This window comes from Rhinopithecus roxellana, chromosome 1 (assembly GCF_007565055.1).
Source record: "Rhinopithecus roxellana isolate Shanxi Qingling chromosome 1, ASM756505v1, whole genome shotgun sequence".
NCBI lineage: Eukaryota > Metazoa > Chordata > Mammalia > Primates > Cercopithecidae > Rhinopithecus > Rhinopithecus roxellana.
Window position 1 is genome coordinate 40,209,777 of NC_044549.1, and position 12,028 is coordinate 40,221,804.

At 43.9% G+C, this 12,028-nt stretch overlaps 1 protein-coding gene across 1 annotated transcript in view; it reads right to left on the reverse strand.

Moving 5' to 3' along the window:
• Positions 1-6,702, reverse strand: part of B4GALT4 (beta-1,4-galactosyltransferase 4) — a 30,696-nt gene extending 23,994 nt beyond the window's left edge. Inside the window, exons 1-2 of the mRNA XM_010357447.2 lie at positions 6,583-6,702; positions 1,933-2,149 (exon numbers count right to left, since the gene is read on the reverse strand). The gene's annotated coding sequence lies outside the window, so the exon portion shown is untranslated. The remainder of the gene's footprint in view (positions 1-1,932; positions 2,150-6,582) is intronic.
• Positions 6,703-12,028: the final 5,326 nt, after the last annotated feature.

Below are 12,028 nucleotides of genomic sequence, written 5' to 3' on the forward strand. Positions count from 1 at the left end.
CTCTACTAAAAAATACAAAAAAAAAACTAGCCGGGCCAGGTGGCGGGCGCCTGTAGTCCCAGCTACTCGGGAGGCTGAGGCAGGAGAATGGCATAAACCTGGGAGGCGGAGCTTGCAGTGAGCTGAGATCTAGCCACTGCACTCCAGCCTGGGCCACAGAGGGAAACTCCGTCTCAAAAAAAAAAAAAAAAAAAAAGTCTTGAAGATAGGTGATAGGTACCTGAGAGTCCATTTTCTTTCTCTCTACTTTTGTGTATGCTTGAAATTTCCCATAATAGTTTTTAAAATCTGGCAAGGAAGATAAGCTATAACAAAGGAAGGGCAATGTAAGTGCTAAGTATCATTCTTGGAGAATCTCTAACCACACACATCTTTACTCCACCAAAGTGGGTGGGGAGGACACCATGTATCACTCTATAAGTATTTACTAAGCATTTGCACCAAGGAGAAAGGGGATGTTCATTTGGCAGCTAAGAACACCAAAATCAGCATTCCAATGTCTCTGAACCTATCAGGTAATTTTGCAGACACAGGGCATGTGAGTGGGCTTGATGTTATCCCACGCACATGATCCTGATGCCTTGGGGCTCCGTGGGGCAACACCAGAAGAAAGACTGATTATTTTGCTACTCTTTTGAGTCCTGCAGAGTTCCTAGGAGTTTACCTTTTACACATGCATTGCCCCACCTTCCTTAGGCCTTGGTATTCATTATCCCAATTACAACTCCTTTAGGAGGCTTCTGAATGATCACTGGCCAGATTCTAAAGGGGCAGTGGTTCCCTGGGCAGGGTAAGGAATGGGATAAAAATGATGACAGCCATTTACATGTACAAGTCATTTAAACCCAAAGATTAAGCTCCTAATGGCCCAACCTACAAGCATTTGAGCAATACAAAAAAAAAAAAAAAAAGATGGCAGTGTATTTTAACCCATAGGATAAAGTGAATATCACTAGTCTATACTGATAAAAATGATCAAACAAATAAATGAATAGCAGAGAAGGGGCGGCTCTTTTCTTACGCAAATTAAAACTAGTAAGAAAGTGAGAGATGGAAAAAAAAATCACCCTCGGCAAACACCACTTAATAACTGTTGCAGACAAGGTTCACCAATGGATGCTAAACTAATAGGCAAAAATCTGAGGATAAACAGTATAGTCTCAAAGTATGTCCCCCAAGGTAATTCTTAACTACAAAGGGAAAGACAGTAACTTTGTAGTGGAGAAACCCAATCGCTCACCACAAGTTCATTCCACAATATACCTAACTGGTACTCTTCAAAAGAATCAAAATCATGAAAGACAAGGAAAAAGTGAGGAACTATTTCAGATTGGAGGAGACTAAGGAGAAAGAAAAACTAAATAACATGCAGGATCCTTGATAAAATATAGTGGGAAGAAAAAAAAAAACAGACATTAGTAGGAAAATTGTTGAACTTTAAATAAAGTTTGTAGTTTAGTTAATAGTATTGATCAATGTAGTATGGTTATGTAATGGGTTAATATTAGGGGAAGCTAGGTGAACTCTCGGTACCATTTTTACAACTTTTCTGTAAGTCTAAAGTTAACTAAAAATAAAGAGTCAGAGACTAGGTATAACCCAAGTCAACAAATGCTAGTAAATTAACTTACTTCTCAAGGAGTATCATTGTTTTTGTATTTCTAGTGCCTCAAACCAACCTGACACACAGCAGGTACTCAATTTAGTAACAAATGATGGACTAGGATATACTAGTTGAAATACATAAGGACACATCATAATTCCAGGCTACTGCTAAAAGGAATGAAACATAAAGAAGGTGGGAAATAAAGATTAATCAAATGAGTGCAAAATTCCATCTAAGGAGGATTTTAAAAACTAAAAAGGCTCACCCTGATACTAGCTCCCTTCAGTTCACTAATATCAACACTTTTCTAAGGGTAGGGTCCTCACCTTTAATAAACGGCACTTTTGGTCACGTCCACTGCCTTCCGCTCCTCTGCCTCTAAAAGTGCTACTTCTCCTTGCCTTGGGGAGGAAGTGTTGCGTGGCCTGCCTCTTCCTTCATGAAGCCACAAAGTGCCACTGTGTGAGTTCCATGGCACACTGGAACACAGTGTACCCGCCTCTGAGCAAGACCGTGGAAATCCACACTTGAAGCCAGGTGGTCCTGCAACACCCAAACGACCAAAGTTATTTTATGTAGTATATGTTATGCAGCGTAATACAGAATTCACCAGAATTTCTGATGGGAAGTTTCAACAGAAGTTCATTGTGTACTCATATGTTACTTTCAGCTGTTCCTAAGAAATCAACAGTGGAGTCAGTAGGAGTTTACTTTCTGCAGTCATTAGGGGCACCTCACCCTAAACCTTCTTAAAAAGGTTTAGGCCGGGCGCGGTGGCTCAAGCCTGTAATCCCAGCACTTTGGGAGGCCGAAACGGGCGGATCACGAGGTCAGGAGATCGAGACCATCCTGGCTAACACGGTGAAACCCCGTCTCTACTAAAAAATACAAAAAACTAGCCGGGCGAGGTGGCGGGCGCCTGTAGTCCCAGCTACTCGGAGGCTGAGGCAGGAGAATGGCGTAAACCCGGGAGGCGGAGCTTGCAGTGAGCTGAGAACCGGCCACTGCACTCCAGCCCTGGCGACAGAGCGAGACTCCGTCTCAAAAAAAAAAAAAAAAAAAAAAAAGTTTAAAAAGCTCTGAGATCATGGGTATAACAGGGCTCTGAAGTCACAAAGAGCTGAGTTCAAATTCTTGTTATCAGATGCATGAATGGCTTTTGACAAGTAACCTAAATGTTTTGAGTCTCTTTGGCCATTTATTTAAAAAGCATTTCTCCACATCTGGTTCCAAGAGTGCCTTTATCAAATACATAAGGGAATGTGTTAAAACTGCAGATTCCTGGGCCCCACTCCAAAGCCAACAGGTCAGAACAACAGCCTCTGGGACTCAGAAAAATGAAATTTTAACAAGCTCCCCAAATGATTCTTATCTGCATTAAGGTTTGAGAACCACCAATATAGGAGAATGGACCTGGAATGCAATAGATCTTTCAGATATGTTAATTTTCTCTCTGGTTAGGAAGAGCAGTAAGAAGATACGTCAAAATGAGATTTTAAAAATGCATTTGAAAGGTTTTTAATTCCATCATTTAGAAACTTATTCTAAGAAAACAATCAGAGAGGTACACCACGATATTCAAACCAACATTGCTAAAATAACCAAAAATTGAAGAGTCTAAATATTAATAGCGATCTGATTTAATTAATTATAATATATCCATATGATGGCATATATACTTCCATTAAAATGTTTACAATAACTACATGGAAAAGTGCTCATAATAGCTAAGTAGAAAAAAGATATAAAGATGTATATAAAATATAGGCTGGGTGTGATGACTCATGTCTGTAATCCCAGCACTTTGGAAGGCAGAGGTGGATCACTTGAGGCCAGGAGTTTGAGACCAACCTGGCCAACATGTTGAAATCCCTTCTCTACTAAAAGTACAAAAATTAGCTGGGCATGGTGGCGCATGCCTGTAGTTCCAGCAACTTGGGAGGCTGAGGAAGGAGGATCACCTGAACTGGGGACACGGAGGCTGCAGTGAGCCAAGATCATGCCACTGCACTCCAGCCTGGGCATCAGAGCGAGACCCTGTCTCTAAAAGAAGAAGTATATAAAATATAATACCAATTATACAATACGTGTGTGTGCATACCTTTTACATACAAAATGACAGAGTCACTGGTGGTCATCTCTTAATTATAGGATTAGGGAAAAACTTTTATTTCTTCTGTATCTTCTAATTTTTCTAAAATGGAGTTTTCATCAACAGAAACAATGCTGTTTTCTGATAAAATGACTACATAGTTTTCCTTTAAAATACAGTAGTCCTTGGTTTCACTTTCTGCGGTTTCAGTTAACCGCGATAAAATACAGTAAGATATTTTGAGAAACAGATGACATTCATATAACTTTTATCACAGCATATTGTAATAACTGTTCTATTATTAGATATTATTCATCTCTTACTGTGCCTAACTTATAAGTTATGCTTTATTATAAATATGTACATATATAGAGGAAAAAACAGTGTATATAAGGTTAGGCACTATCTATGGTTTCAGGCATCCACTGTCAGTCTTGCAACATATCCCTCAAGAATAAGGGGGATGACTGCACATTAAAATTTAAAGATAACATCACAGTCAGGAATTATAACTTTTAGTTACATAAGTTTGACAATTCATTCATATAACCTTTAAGAAAACCTGTTCTAAATAGGCCAAAAAGCCCCAATCTCAAAGAAAAACTTCAGAGGCTGTTAGTTATCTTCAGTGCCAGAGAACCCTGTGGTCTCTGTTTGAAATGCCTATTCCCAGGCTCCAGCCCCAGAGATTTTTATTTCAAAGGCCTGAAGTGGGATCAAGAAATTGATAGTTTTGCCTGGGTCCATGACTCACACCTGTAATCCCAGCACTTTGGGAGGCCGAGGCAAATGAATCACTTGGGGTCAGGAGTTCCAGACCAGCCTGGCCATCATGGTGAAACCCCACCTACCAAAAACACAAAAATTAACTGGGAGTAGTGCCCTGGGCCTGTAGTCCCAGCTACTTGGGAGGCTGAGGTGGGAGAATTGCTTGAACCTGGGAGGTGTAGGTTGCAGTGAGCTGAAATCGTGCCACTGTACTCCAGCCTGGGCCACAGAGCCAGACTCCGTCTCAAAAAAAAAAAAAAAAAAAAAAAGTATATTTTTAACAAGAACCTAGGTAACTCTGACACATGCAGCCAGGTTTTAGAAACCACTATTCATTGATGGCTTAAAACAAAGAATAGAAAACCATCACTGACTTGCTTTGGATGTTTCCACTGAATAAAACATCTTCAAAGAGAAGGTTAGTTCCCAAAACATGTGCAAGCATTTCTGGAAAAGGCAGGCATTACTATTAGCTCGGCTTAAAGTAGATACTAAATACTTATTATATTAAGTGGCATATAAACTATAATCACAGAGCTGATTTTATTGCCCTCTCTACCCACTTCCCCTTAGATTATGTAGTCAGACAGTTCAATTCAGGTCAGTACTTCTTCACAATGTATGTTTTCTTTTTTTCTTTTTTTCTTTTTTTTGAGACGAAGTCTCGCTCTGTCGCCCGGGCTGGAGTGCAGTGGCCGGATTTCAGCTCAGTGCAAGCTCCGCCTCCCGGGTTTACGCCATTCTCCTGCCTCAGCCTCCTGAGTAGCTGGGACTACAGGCGCCCGCCACCTCGCCCGGCTAGTTTTTTGTATTTTTTAGTAGAGACGGGGTTTCACCATGTTATCCAGGATGGTCTCGATCTCCTGACCTCGTGATCCGCCCGTCTCGGCCTCCCAAAGTGCTGGGATTACAGGCCTGAGCCACCGCGCCCGGCCACAATGTATGTTTTCAATCCGATCAAAGCTATAGGTAGACGAAACTTATTGCAGTTTCATGGGGTTTACAATTTCCATAAAGAACAAACTGCTCTAGAAGACAAAATTCCAAAAACTTCTGAACTATATCCAATCAAGCGTTATCTCCTCCTCCAAGAGAGACCTTCCAGCACTCTCCATCTGGGTCTCGGGAATAGCTTTCCGCATCCTCTTCTGAATCCCAATTTCTCAATCTGGACCCTGAATCCTATTCATCCTGATCTCTCCTTGATTTTCTAGGATCTTCAAGGTGTTATTTTCCTTTCTTTAAAATTAAAAAAAAAAAAAAAAAAAAAAAAAAAAGCCACGACTCCCCTCCACGCTCAAATTACCATCTTCTCATTCCTCCTCTTCATCACCAAAGGGCTGAGGAGGTCTACCAGTGCCCTCACCACCTCCACGTCCCCATCCCTCACCCACTCTGGAACACTTTGCAACAGGATGCACACCCACCCTCTGTTGATAACTACTCTCCTAAGGCTACCAACCCACAGGCCTTTTCTCGGTCCAGAGCCCCTGGACTTGTCTGGTTTTTTTCAAACCAAGAGTTAACAGCCCTTATCTAATGGAAGACAGAACATCAAGAAATACAGATCAACAGACACTGGATGGCTGTCTCCGAAGCCCTTTATAATCCAGGTGAGCAGGCCCTTCGGAGAAAGCTCAAAGGTTGCCGGCCCCTCGCAAGACTGGGGCTGGGGTCAGCTGATCAGTTTCCCCGTTGAAACGCTGGAGAAAGAGGGTTTCCAGGAAGAAGGGGCTTTTTCAGGTTGATGCACCCAGCGGAGAGGTGCTGGGGGCGACCCCGGAATCGTGCCCTGGGTTATGAGTGAGCCTTGGATCTTTTCCTACCTGGCAGCAAGCACCTCGCCTGGCTCCCGGCTCGCAGCAGAGGCGGGGCCGCGCGGGATGCCAGCACCTGAGCCGGTGCCTCCCGCCAGGCTCGGCCTCCGCAGGCCCCCGGCCCGGCCCACCGCTCCAGCTGAGGAGGGACGGCCCACGGAGGCCGCGCCATCCCCACGGCCGCCCCGCCCCAGCCCCGGGACCGACCCCGGCCGTCGCCCGGCCACCCTCGCACGGCGCCAGTGTCCAGGGAACTGCATTTCCCGAGCTCCGGCGGAGCCAGGGCCGCGTGTACTCACCCCAGACGCGGCCGCGGCGAGCTAGTACCGCCCAGGGAAACGAGAGGCCGCGGAAAGCGGCTTGGGGACCGCCCCGGCCGCCCGGGAGGCGGCTCCTGACTACGAGCTCCGCCTCCCGCCGGGCCTTGGCCCGAGGGGCTGGCCCGCCCGGCTCTGCACGCGCCTGGCGCTCCACCCCTGCCAAATCGACCACACCAGGGGCTGGAAGGAGCACCGGCAGGGAAACGGAGTGTTGACGCCTCGGCCTCTGGGTGGCTTTAAAACCCTGTGCCAGTAGTAGACCAGGTGCTGGGCGCTTCCCAAATTACATCCCTTTAAATACTCACAAAGCAGTAGGAAAGAGATAGGGACCCTTCCATTTTACAGAGTAAGAAACTGAGGCTTTAGAGAGCCTAATAAACTTGCTTTAATCACCCCGCGAGATTTCACTCCTCTCAACTGCAAAAGTAATAATAATATTGTTCCCATGTTGCAGGTCTACTTAGAATATTAAATGAATATATTTTTTAAAATCCTTATTTCTTCAAAGGTATTATTACAGAAGGCCAAGACAATTACATTTATACTAAAGATTTGAGTGAAAAATTATGGTAGGCTCTGTGTAGGCAGTCGGGATAGCTAGATTCTCCAAGACAGCCTCCCACTGCACTCACGGGAAAGTAGTAGATTCTCCAAGAACCACCCATCCACTCCACCCAAAAAGGAACAAACCATAGCTAGAGAGCCAGTGCTGGGCTCATGAAGTTCATAGCAGGAAATCTGAGGCTATACTGAGGCCACATAGGCCCAATGTAGACCCTTGGAAGCTGGAAAAGAGGGCCACCTAGTGGCAGTTGAGCATAGGTCAGTGAAATAGGTCAGCACTGCTCCTGAAGAAGGTCCAGTGTGAAACTTACTTATTTGTGTTCCCTTTGTAACATGCTGTAAGGTTGTATAACCACATTTAGGTAAAAAGGACATTACTGAATTTAATCTAGTGACATTATACAATAAGTTACTTGTACCCACATAGATAGTCCCCAAGTCTTCAGTATGTGATGCCTGGAAGCATAATATACCTTTTGCAAGAATCACTCAGCTTTTCTATATTTGGTAGCTGGTAGGTTATTAATTGGAAAAGTTAGGCTATTGCTTTCAGTAAGTGTAGGAAAGCAAGTAGCAGTGATATCTACAAAATCAAAGATAGATTTCCAATCTGCTTTTGAGGTTTTAGGGTGGCTTTCATTGGAACACAGAGAGGCACTGGCATTAATAAAATTGTTTCCTAGGGTAGTGTTTTTTTTTTTTTTGGCATCAGTCCAGAAACCCAACAGTTGCTTTGGTGTTTCTTGTTAGAGCATGAGCCTTAGCTAAAGCCATCTGTAAATTATGGTCCCATGGATTTCCCAGCAGAAAATAAGGGGAAAATAGAAAAAAAAGGATAAGATATTCATGATAGCAGAGAAGTCTTGATCCACGATCTTGAGAAAGCTGTCCATGTCTAGGATGCCATCTGCTTCTGGGGAGAAACTTCCCTACTTTAAGGTCTCCATAGGTGTATAGTTCCAAGAGTTCGAAAGGGCTCTTTTGAGTCGCAAGGTATGGACTCAAGACTCAAGGCCCTAAAGTTCTACTGTGGGTGGTAAGAGAAGAACATGATATAATGTCTGCTAATGGGGTACAAGAGCAGTTTTTCTCAGATGGGATGTTATTTCCAGAAGACTCAATCTCTGAGTTCTAGATTGTGAAAAGTTGGTCGTACTCAGTGTATCACAAAAGGCCTTCAGCTGGTGAAAATACACTTTGGTATAATGGATTAAAGCTTTGCAGTATTTAGTTATAGCAAAGCTTATAAGAGCAGGAGATACAGGAGATTCTATTATTAAGGATATGGGTCTTCCCAGAACTAGATTTTGTCTACTCCATGATGAGTAATGGAGTACAGAGTTTTTAATAATGGAAGATTTAAGGACTCAGGAAGAACCAGGTGGCCATATGGGGCCTCCATGAGTCCACACTTAGCAATAAATTTACATCCTTTTAAATATGTTTTGGTTTGTCTGTTCTAAGATGGCAGATAGTAGGCAGTGCTAGTGTGCCTCTCCCACTTGGAAGGACAGAACAGTGTGCAGCAATTAACACTGTGAACTTTTTATTCCAGGAACCACTGCAGGAAGTTAGCAGGAAACCAAAAGAATTCGCAGATCCTATGAAAGAAGGAACATACCACAGCAAACTCTGTGAGACAGGCAAAAAACCGTGAATTCTCAGTGTAGGAGAAGGGGAGAGCCTGCCTCTGAACACACATTCCTACTGAGGAATCTGAAAATCCACATCATGGGAGAAGGCTTTAACCTTACCTAGAGCTGGGATGGACTTAGGGAGAAGCACAAAATATAAAAGTAGAAGCAGCAGCAGGAAGAGCCTTGGAGGCATTCTCAGTCTCCAACTTGAGGCCAGGGAAGGCATCCCTGACTATATCTCACAGGGGCCCTCAGAGAAGGCAGCCACCAAACTTAGGAAGGAGTCACAGAGTGAAAGAAGCTGCCAACTGAATTTTTTGGTAATTTCAAGTGGGCATGAACACCATTGAACAGAATCTGGGGGTGGGTGGACAAATGGAAACTAATGCAGATACAAGGGCAGAAACTGGGCACCCAGCATTGCAGGCAGATGGGAGGGGTGTGACCTGAAAGCCATGCTTTCTTTCTCAGCAGGAAAGCTCATGGCCCAGGGCAGGTCTGAGTTCTGCACACCAGCTGTCTGAATCTAAACTCAGTGCTGTTAGTGAGGCACCATGGGAGCAAGACTGGCCTCGCCAACTCTGTGGGAGCTGGATGAGGACTTTCACTCTGAGCTAATCCCCACTCCCCTTGCAAACTCTACTGCACAGCAGAGGGAGCCATACTCCCCTCTAGAACATAACCCCATTGGCCTGAGAACCACCCCTCCTATCCCCCAGAGGGGCCACAGCAGGCCTTGCCCGGGGAAAATCTGAACTCAGGCCCGCCCAACCCTGCCCCTACCTGATGGTATTTCTCTACCTGCCCTGTAGCTTAACACAAAAGACATAAACTCTTGAGAGCTTTATGGCCCTGCGCATTGCCTGGGAAACCAGAATACTTCCCCTAGACAACTGAGACCAAGCTCAAATGTTGCTACTACTACCACAACTGGTGCTCTCTTGCAAGTGTCCCCTCCTGGCTGGAAGTCAACCAACTCAGGCCATTACAGTAACTCTTGGCAGAATAACACTGCTGACAGGAAGGAGAAAACAACAGCTAACACCACTCCTTTCTACACCCTGGCTAACCAGAGATCCTGAGTCTGTCCACATGATAACTTCACCACTAGCATAACCAGCATTCAAGAAAGCCAGCATACTGAGCCTATCTACAACCAAGAAATCTCACAGACTACATCACTCCCCTGCCACCTGCATCAGAACAGGTGTTGGTATGCATGCTGGGAAACCTGAAGACCGATTACATCACAGGACTCTTTGCAGACATTTCCCAGCACCAGCCCAGAGCCTAGCTGGGTGGCTAGACCCAGAAGAGGAATAACAATCACTTCAGTCTGGCTCTCAGGAAGCCCCATTCCTAGGGGAAGAGGGAGAGCACCACATCAAGGGATCACCCCATGGGACAAAAGAATCCGAAAACCAACCCGTGAGTTCCAGATCTTTCTGCTGGTGGGAAGTTTCTCACAGCAGAGACACAATTGCAGTGCTGGGTACAGTAGGGAAAGTCTGCACCTATACCCCAACAGGCAAGTGGCCTCTGTGATCATGACGGGCCTTGGAGAAGGGATCCTTTTTCCCCCTGGCACTCCACTGCAGACACAGCTGAAGCTTCCTCCACAGGAATGCAGCATGGAGGCAGCTATAGACAGCCTTGCTGGAACAAACCAGAGTTAGCACAGCCCCACAGAAGAAGCACCCCCCAGATTCAAGCCTGCACAAGAGGTAGGGTCACAATTCCTCCCTACTTGAAACATCAACATTCCTATAGATGAAAAGAGGTGCCTGACTGATCCAAATAGCTGAAACAATGGGACAGGAATGAGACTGTGAGGTGAATAGCTTGCTGGCCTAAGAGGGGAGCTGAGGTAGCTCCTACTCCTCACCATGATAAAACCTCAGGACATCGAATGGCGAACTCCCCCAGCTATCCTCATCAAGGCTGGGGCCTGAGCCCACCATTGGGATTATATCTATTCACCTGCTTTAGCTACAACTAGTACCTACCCAAGAATACCTCCCCTATTGGCCTGAAGCCTGAATCATCAACTCAGTAAATGAAATACTGGGGAAAAAAATAAACAAATAAATATAGACCACAAGAGAATGAGATAAGCTTCAAGAGATCCCTGCCATTCCAGCTTCATAGGAGACAGTGAACTTGCCCACAAACCAAGTACATAATTCCTACAACCAGCATCAGGAAAGCCATCACACAAAGACTTTCTGTAACTAAGGAACTCATACAGAGTTCACCCCTACAAGCACCAAGAATCAAATTAGGCTGAAATAAATATTAAGGTCTAATCCTTAAGAGGGAAAAAATAAATTAAAAAAACACAATTCAATCAAAAATAAATTCAAGAACAATTCGAAGAAATAGTCTACCAAAAGAAACCAGAAAAGTAATTCTGATAATATGACAAAACAGGGCTCTGTAATACCCCCAAAATATCACACTACCTCCCCAACAATGGATCCAAACAAACAAAAAATCTCTGAATTGCTGATAAAGAATTCAGAGGGTTGATAATTAAGCCACTCAAGGAGAAGCCAGAGAAAGATGAAAACCAACTTAAAGAAATGTAAAAAACAATATAGGATATGAATGAAAAATTTTCAGAGAAATAGATATCATAATGAAAAAGCAATCACAACTCCTGGAAATGAAAGACACACTTAGAGAAATACAAAATACAGGGGAAAGTTTCAACAATAGACTAGAACAAGTAGAAGAAAGAACTTTAGAGCTCAAAGACAAGGCTTTCAAATTAACCCAATCAGACAAAAAATAAAATAAAAAAGAATTTTAAAAACTGAACAAAGCCTTCAAAAAATATAGGATTATATTAAATGGCCAAAGCTAAGAATAATTGTTATTCCTGAGGAAGAGAAATCTAAAAGTTTGGAAATCTTATTTGAGGGGATAATTGAGGAAAACTTCAAAGGCCTTGCTATATATCTAGACATCCAAATACAAGAAGCTCAAAGTACTCCTGGGAAATTCACTGCAAAGAGACCACCACCAAGGCACATAGTCATCAGGTTATCTAAAATCAAGACAAAGAAAAGAATCTTAAAAGCTGTGAGACTGGCCGGGTATGGTGGTGCACATCTGTAATCCCAGAAGTTTGGGAGGCCAAGGTGGGAGGATCACCTGAGGTCAGGAGTTTGAGACCAGCCTGGTCAAATGGTGAAACCCCATCTCTACTAAAAATACAAAAA